At 41.7% G+C, this 8,571-nt stretch overlaps 1 long non-coding RNA gene across 1 annotated transcript; it reads left to right on the top strand.

Moving 5' to 3' along the window:
• Positions 1 to 1,782: 1,782 nt before the first annotated feature.
• Positions 1,783 to 7,684, top strand: LOC120916106. Its single transcript, XR_005743962.1, has 3 exons — positions 1,783 to 1,972; positions 2,929 to 3,048; positions 7,427 to 7,684. It is a non-coding gene; the product is annotated as an uncharacterized LOC120916106 (long non-coding RNA).
• Positions 7,685 to 8,571: the final 887 nt, after the last annotated feature.

Genomic DNA, 8,571 nt, shown 5'->3' with positions numbered 1-8,571 from the left:
AGCTGTGCCAGCTCTATCAGAAGGAAGCAACGGAGCCAGGCAGAGGCAAATTCTTTAACTGGCGGAAGTCTTTCATGGATTAGGTGAATTGTGCTCGAGTTAAGATCTAGCAGAGGCCGGGACACAGCACACCATCATTGTATCCATTGCGGTTCTGACGGTACGCGAGACAATGTGACCATTATACATTACTGGAGCCGCAGGGATCAATTTATCAAAGTCTACCAGCCAGCTACCTGGGAAAAAAAATCGAGCAGAAACGTATTTACTAAAGAAAAGACTGCTCTGGGACAGGTTGGAATTGCTATAATTTTCTCGCTGTTTTTTTTTCCTTCTCTCTGTTGGTTTTGTTAGGAAATTTGAAGGTGGATGATTTTGATAAATTACCCCAGAAGATTTACTAGGCACACAATGTGTGGAAAAGGTAATTATGTAGAGCCAGTTCCCATTCTCTGTAGAGATAACCCCATGAAGGAAATTGGAGGAACTGGCAGGAGCGTTGCTTCACCTATAGAGATGTAAATGAATGATTGTGTAGGATGCTGCATTGATTTGCTGCCCAACATACATTAAAGTAGGACTCCACTATGCAAAATTTGTATTAAAACGGGCCACATAAAAGAATGGGAAAAGAAATGCAGCCTTTTATCCAAAGCTTCAAATTCCAAATACATCAGCAGATATCTAGATCTAGGGAGTCAGGCAGGGTGCACATATTCCTTCTCTCGTGTCCCCTTCTGGCCACCCTTGCTGTGGATGACCTCAATACAATACAGCATTTTTGTTTTAAATGGGATACACATGTTGATAACAACATGACAGAATCCTGTATGCTGGCAACTTACTTACCACGGGGGTTCCAGTCTATATTAATGGCAAACGTCACCGACGGCCTTTGGTGGACTGACTATCCATCAACCGTTTTCCTGCACATTTGTAAAGAGCAAAAAAAAATAACCCTTTCTAGTTCTAATCTTATAACAACAGAACTGATGACTTTACAAATGAAGCTGTTCCTTAGTCTGTGTGACTAATGCCGCATACACACGGTCGAAATTTCCGAAACAAATGTTCGGACCGTGTGTATGCTCCATCGGATATTTGCTGTCGGAATTTCCAACAACAAAGATTTGAGAGCTGGTTCTCAAATTTTCCGACAACAAAATCCGTTCTCGTAAATTCCGATCGTTCAGACGCACAAAATTCCACGCATGCTCTGAATCAAGTACGAGATGGAAGCGCTCGGTCTGGTAAGACTTGCGTTTGTAATGGAGATAGCGCATTTGTCACGCTGTAACGGACTGAAAAGCATGAGGCTGAAAAGCGCGAATCATCTCTCACCAAACTTCTACTAAAACGACTGGTATTGAACTTCCCTTTAATAGTGCCGTTGTGCGTGTTGTACATCAGTGAGTTTCTTGGCGTTTGGAAATTTCCGACAACATTTGTGTGACCGTGTGTATGCAAGATAAGTTTGAGCCAACATCCGTCGAAAAAAAATCCAAGGTTTTGTTGTTGGAATTTCTGATCGTCTGTACGCGGCATTAGATTGATATAAACCCAGTGTGGCAGAGCAAGGCTCTGTCCCAATAAAAATGAATATAGTGTTGAAATGGACACAGGATCTCCAACCCTGTGTCCAGATCTTACAGATAGCCTGCAGGGTGTGTGCCCAGGTGAACACAGCTCATATACTGTATAATGAAGGGCTGGGGAGAGTCAGAAGGAAGGAGGAAGGTGGAGTGTGTGCAGCTGTCTGCTGTTTAAGACACTGTGTGTGTGTGTGTGGAAAGCTGTCTGCCCTGTGGAAGACTACATCCCTGGTGTGGGGGGACTTTGTGCCTGATGGACTGGAAGGCTGGTAGACCTGAGGTGGCTAGCGAATCCAAGGGGGGCTGAAGGAAGTCCTGAAGATTGGAAGACAGTGGGCTGGAGAATCCTGTTGAGGCCAGGAGTGGGCCAGGTTTAACAGGTAACAGCACGGCAAAGTAAGCCTAGGAGCCAGGAGGCTTGGCATTTTTGGTTATATGAACTGTACTGGAGAAGAACCCCTGTGTGGGAAATCCTATGTGTGAACTTTTATTTTGTTTCCTTTTAAATAAAAATGGGCTGCTATGTCCAGAAAAACTGATAACGGACTGCTGTGGACTCGCTAAAAAACGCTTTTACCACTTGAGTTAAACACCCCCATATTACTCCAGTCACTAAAATTTTGTACACACTTTACATAATAATGCCATTTTGTTTTCAATTTGTGTATTCCTACAAATGCAGAGAGTTCAGAAGTACAAGATGCCACATCAAAATGTGCCCTCTGGATGGGCGACTCTGGTGGAAGCAGAAGGTGTTAAGTGAATAACGCTATAACACTATTTCATTGCAGAATAATTAACATTACTTTGTGGGGATGTAGAATTTTGTGACACTTATAATATTTTTAGTGTCTGGATAATATCAATGAAATAGCCACCGAAATATTTATTGTATCACACAATGACATCAAAAATACAGTATAAAAGCTAAACAAATAACAGTTCACGGTAAGTAAAACAAAAATACAGGAATTAAAATAAAAGTTAGAAAGATGATCTTCGGTCTATTGTATATTCTAAAGAAATAAAAAATAGCATAATAGTATAAAAGGGTGTGCCTATACGAGGGCTTTGAAAGAATGGACTTTATAGGCATACCTAAAAATGTATAACAAAATATTTTATTAGAATTATACTGTACATTGTTCAATGTGTGTATGCAGATGTCATACTTGCCAATTGTCCTGGATTTGCCGGGATAGTCACATTTCTTACTAAGCTGTCCCAGGCAGCTTCCCGGAATCTGGGCTGCGGGTACAGCAGCAGCCTGTGACAGGGCTAAATCTGCAATCGGAATTACATCTCTCCCACCTGCACCTTCCCTCTATTGTTTCAGGCGCTCTTCCAGCATTTTGAAGGGATTAAGGAAGAAACTCTGAGGTGGTGCATCTTACTACTACTACTACTGCTGCTTGTGTGGGTTGGCTGTGTACTGCTTGGATCGCATGGGATAAAGGTAAGTGCCTACCTGGGGGCAGTAAACACTCCAGACATAGAAAACAGATCTGTATTGAAATTGAAGTTCAACAATGCACAACAAGCCCAGTGGGAAGGCAACCTACCCAGGCGCACTCACAGAATATACAGCAATGAGTAGTGGCAGCAGGTCTCAGGTATGTCGACGGTGCCTGTCTTGAGGGGCAGAACGTGGCCTGGCTGGTCCATACCCAAGTGGGGAGGCTACCATAGAGGATGGTGTGTCCCTGCAATCTCCCTACTCATCTGGAACCTCTCCCTGGTGCTAAACACTGTCCCTACTCTACCCACACGCAAAATGCCACGCAAACCCAAACAGACTCTGCCTGCCCCACGATGGCCGTTAAGGTCACATGGGACACCAGCATCCAATTGGATGCTGCTTGTGTCCAAGGAGATAATGAAGTAGGGAGGCTCCTCTTAAATTCCTCTTCCACCTGCAGTGGAGAAAATAGACTGCACCTGCCTACAAGCAGGTAAGATAGCCTGCGCATACAAATTTGAATAATTTTGTCTGCTTGCCTGAAGATTCCAGAACAGTTAATCCTCCTAAGAAAGATTAAAATTTCAACACTTTCCACTGCAAGTTCTAGAAAGTTCCGACAGCCCAAAAAGTTGACAGACTCAAGAACCCCTCTATTACTTCTACAAAGATATAGTTTGAGCATAAATTAGTGTTTAAAAACTAATTCCAGAGAAGGCCCAATAAATCTGTCTCTCCTCTAATGAGGCACACAGAGGCAGAAATCTGACTCCCCCTTCCTCCATTGAATTTCTCTCATTGATGGAAGTCTGCATTTTAATGCAATTAACTCTTACCTATTTGAATAGCAAGGAGAATTTTTAATTACCTATTTGTCAGGATGTGATAAGCGAGGTTTGGGGAGGAGAGGAGGGAACACCATTCTCCAGATCATTACAAAGCTCAGACAGTGGAGCGCTTGCCGGAATGGTGTGCGGTGATAGAAGACATGACCCTGGAAGAGTAGCGAGGCCTCGCAATACGGAGCTGCATTTCAGGAACCGCAGAGACGCACACAATGGATGAGGAAAGCGGTTTAACACATATAAAGAAAGTGCTGCAATAAGGGATTCTGACAGAGGAAATAATTGTTCGTAAATAACTCTCTCATGAACAGGGCAAGAAATGAATAATCTTTACTTAAAAGAGCTGGAAGCCCATTATGCAGTTCAGACTGAAGCCCCTTCTCAAGGCCCAGATGAATTCATCAGAGATCTGGGCAAAAGTAGAAAAAAAAAGAAATTAAATGTAATGTTGGGGGACTTTCTGGTACAGCGTTTCCAAGATAGGATTTTCTTTTTTGAACCGATCTATACAGCATTGGGGTCTTGTGTTCAATTCGACCAAAGATGCTTTCAGCACTGAGTAGGTATTTTCTTTTGGAGTTGGTGTGGGATTCCTCCAGGTGCTCAGGTTGTCTCGCAGTGCAGCAACAAACTGAAAGGTTAAGGTATATTTAAAGTGATTGTAAAGGCAGAAGTTTTTTTTATCTTAATGTATTCTATTCATTAAGATAAAAAACCTTCTGTATGCCTCAGCCCCCCTAATACTTACCTGAGCCCCATCTAGATCCAGCGATGTTGCAGTTGTGTCCGGGCTGTCTGGGACTCCCCTCCTCATTGGTTGAGACAGCAGTGCGGCACCATTGGCAGTCAAAGTCAGTCATCCAATGAGAAGAAAAAGTCAGGACACTCTCTACTTTGCAGATAGAGAAAGGAGCTGTGTGTTAGTGGGCGTCCTGACACTCCTGCTCACCCCTCCCCCTCAAGAGGCTTTCTCCACACCAGGAAGAAAGCCTCACATTACTGTGTGTAGTTACAGACAGAAGAACAGGAAGTGAGGATTTCTCAGAAGAAACAAGGACATTTAAAAGCAAAATGGAAGGATGAGGTAAGTGAAGGAGGACTGCACTAAGGTAAGGAAGCTATTTAGGGAAAAACATGTTTTCCTTTACAACCCCTTTAAGTCTTGGTGGGCAGCTTTTAGATTCTGTGCCTTGGCCCTCTTTAGTTCTTACATTTAGTAATGTGGATAGTAAATGCCACTCTGACAATATGTTAGACATGCGGGCGCTTAAACCTAATTCGGAATAATTCAAAATCTAAATGCATATACCACTTATACTGCAAGTAATCAGTAAGCACACACAGAATTCCAGCTGCAGTTCTCTTCTATTTAGACGTTAACAAAACGTATTAACAAATTTGCATAAGGTTTATCACAGAGATGTACTGTATATAGAAGCAGGAAGAAAGCATACCCACTCCAGAATATATGGCACATAAATATATACAATATCAAAAAACATTTAACCACTTCAGTCCCAGAAGATTTTACCCCCTTCCTGACCAGTTCACTTTTTACAATTTGGCACTGTGTCAATTTAACTGACAATTGCTCGGTCACTTGACGCTGTACCCAAATAAAATTTGTGTCCTTTTTTCCCATAAATAGAGCTTTATTTTGGTGGTATTTGATCACCTGTACGGTTTTTATTTTTTGCGCTATAATCAAAAAAAGCGCGCCAGTTTTGAAAAAGAAAACAATATTTTTTACTTTTTGCTATAATAAATCCCTGTGCTGGCGCTCGTGCACGCGAATGTGCTCGCTGGCCATGCGCATTGGGTCCCCTGTCATGCGGACGCACCCTCTGGTGGCCGAAAAAAATGTAGGACGTAGACATTCAGGATTTTGCCCAGGGGAGCCATTCTGCCACAGTATATCTACGTGATGTGGTCGGGAACCGCGTAAAAATTGGTGACAAACCCAGCACAAAAAATAAAGGTAAATACAACATTATACACTACTTTTTGGGGAATAACCCCTTTGCCAACACATGGGTAGTTTAACCAATGTCCTCCTAGGCCAGCTCTAGCGTTACAAAATGTAATGAGTGCACTTTGCTGGCATTCTAAATGTTACTAATAACAGGGAGGGGGGAGTTGGTTAGATGTAAACCCAAATTGGATGACATTTAGTTTGATAAAGCACAGTGTATCATAAACAATTGCCATGCTTATTTTCTATAAGAGCTTGATTACTAAAATTGCTGCAATCACTCCTAATTACAAATCAAAACAGCTAATCACTGTAACGCCAGGTATATATGCCATGTACAGCCAGGGCTGTGGAAGTGAGAGTTAACATTGTGTGCGCCAGACAGAACTGATACCGAACACGAGCTTGATACCAGTCAGATTACCTGTAACAGGGCAATTTGCCATCACTGACCCAATACAAAACTTATTGGATGAATTTAATAATGCACATGTAAAGCCTAAGCCCCCCGTTCAAACTGGTACGACTTGTCATGGCGATTTGACAGGTCCAAAATCACGTGACAAGTTTCATCTTATTGTCAGCAATGGAACTGTTCAAATTGGTGCGACTCCGATTTTGCGGTGCCAAACTGATTTGGAATTAAGGTTCCTGCACTATTTTTTGTGATGTTAGGTGCGACTTGCCTAGACATCTGTGCATGAATTTGCACAAGTGTCAGCCAAGCCCCACATGAAACCGCACTGATCTGCAGCTTGAAATTGTGTGACTTCAAGTGAAGTCGTACAAATTCAAAGTCGGATTCAGTGTGAATGGGGGCTAACTGAATGACTCTTACGCCTCATACAAGCGATCGGATTTCCATCGGACAAATCTATGGATTTTTGTCTGAAGGGCATTGGCCGTGAACTTGTTCTGCATACAGACGGCAGAACTTTTTCAGCTAACATACACAAAACTACCTGTTTTTTTTTCTGCTCTTTAGCACCATTCTTTGTGAAACTTCTGCTAATGTTGTCTGATGGTTACCATTGGTTTGGAGTATGCGTGCTTGTAATTTGGATTTTAGTAGCCAATTGTCTTAACTTAGCGTCTAACTTAAGCTTCTTCAATTAAGCTTTGACAATAAAGCCTGGAAGCCGATTGGTTTATTTGCAGAGCTGCACTGGATTTTGCACTTTCCAGTTGTAGTAAATCAACCCCAAATTTGACATCATAATGTGCATTCATTGTGACACCAGAGAGGCTACACAATGATACGCTGCAGCGCTGTATATGCTGGCCCGCTGCAGCACTGTATATACTGGCCCACTGCAGCACTGTATATATTGGCCCACTGCAGCACTGTATATACTGGCCCGCTGCAGCACTGTATATGCTGGCCCGCTGCAGGACTGTATATGCTGGCCCGCTGCAGCACACTGACAGACCAGTGAGGAGGCTGCACGGTGACACGCTGAAGCACTATATATTCATTGACACACTGCTGCCATTTCTATTATTGTATTCTAGAGCATGTAGAGAATGTAAATATACAAATCCTTTTACTTTTTCAAAGAATACAGGGCTTTCTACAGTTGGAAGAGATGGAGAGGAGGGGCAGTGACATAATTATTTCAACCTCATCCAATCAAGGAAAAAAAAAAGCCGGGCATCCATTAAAAAAAATACAAGGTATTCTATGAATGGTGGCAGTGCCAGGCAAGAGACCCCCCCCTCAGTAAGCGGAGGGGAAGCCATATGGAATGGGACCCAAAAGATGGCAGCTACTACAGTGATTTTCAGCCTCCCCCATGGCCCATTGGGTATGAGCTATGCAGTCATAGTTATACATTGTACCAAGCTGGACCGATGTAACTGTATAATTGTATGGAGTTCAGATTTAAAATGGACCCAACAGTGGCAGGGTCTATTGGCAAAAGCATAATGGGGGCCCAGAATTGTTCTTGCACAGGGGCCCTTTGGTGATGACACTCTTCACTGCTCCTATTCCAGATGCAGCCGTCTTTGTGGTGTTGAAGCAGAATGTGCCTAATGAACGTAGGCAGGAAGTGATACGTTTCTTGCAAACATCTAATTGTGGCTGTATAATTAATCCGCAACATTATTAATGGATGTCATTTTTATTTTTTTTAAAGAGAATTATATGTTTGTACAACACGAAAGAACAGCAAATAATTAAATGCGTATGTGTAAAATTGTGGGTATAATGATGCATGAATTTAAAATGAATCAGATAAATACAGCATTGTGTTCATTAATATGTCATTAATGTGTAACTCATTCCCCTCCGGGTGATATCTGTACAGTACAAGGATTTCAGAAAACTTTGCTGCAAATTCCTACCTTTTGTACAACGTCTTTATAAATAAAAACAAGTTTCATAAACAAACCAAAATATTGATTTTTGACAAGCAGAAGTATGACTCGAAAATATATATAAAAAAAAAACTGAACTCTATTGGCTGTAATGGCACTGCCCATATTACCTGAATAAATTACCAACATTACATATTAAGAAAGAAATAAATAAGAAAATACTTTTTCTTCATTTTTTTTCCATTCAGCAGTTTAGTAGATGCCCCCTACATCTTCTTATGTAGTAGTACAGTGTTAATTTCGACTTCTAATTTCAATTTAGTTTTAGTCCTAGTCTTTTGACTAAAATGCCATTTTAGTTTTAGTCATAGCATTTGTATTAGT

This window comes from Rana temporaria, chromosome 10 (assembly GCF_905171775.1).
Source record: "Rana temporaria chromosome 10, aRanTem1.1, whole genome shotgun sequence".
Classification (NCBI taxonomy): domain Eukaryota; kingdom Metazoa; phylum Chordata; class Amphibia; order Anura; family Ranidae; genus Rana; species Rana temporaria.
This window is presented reverse-complemented; position numbering and strand designations above follow the sequence as displayed.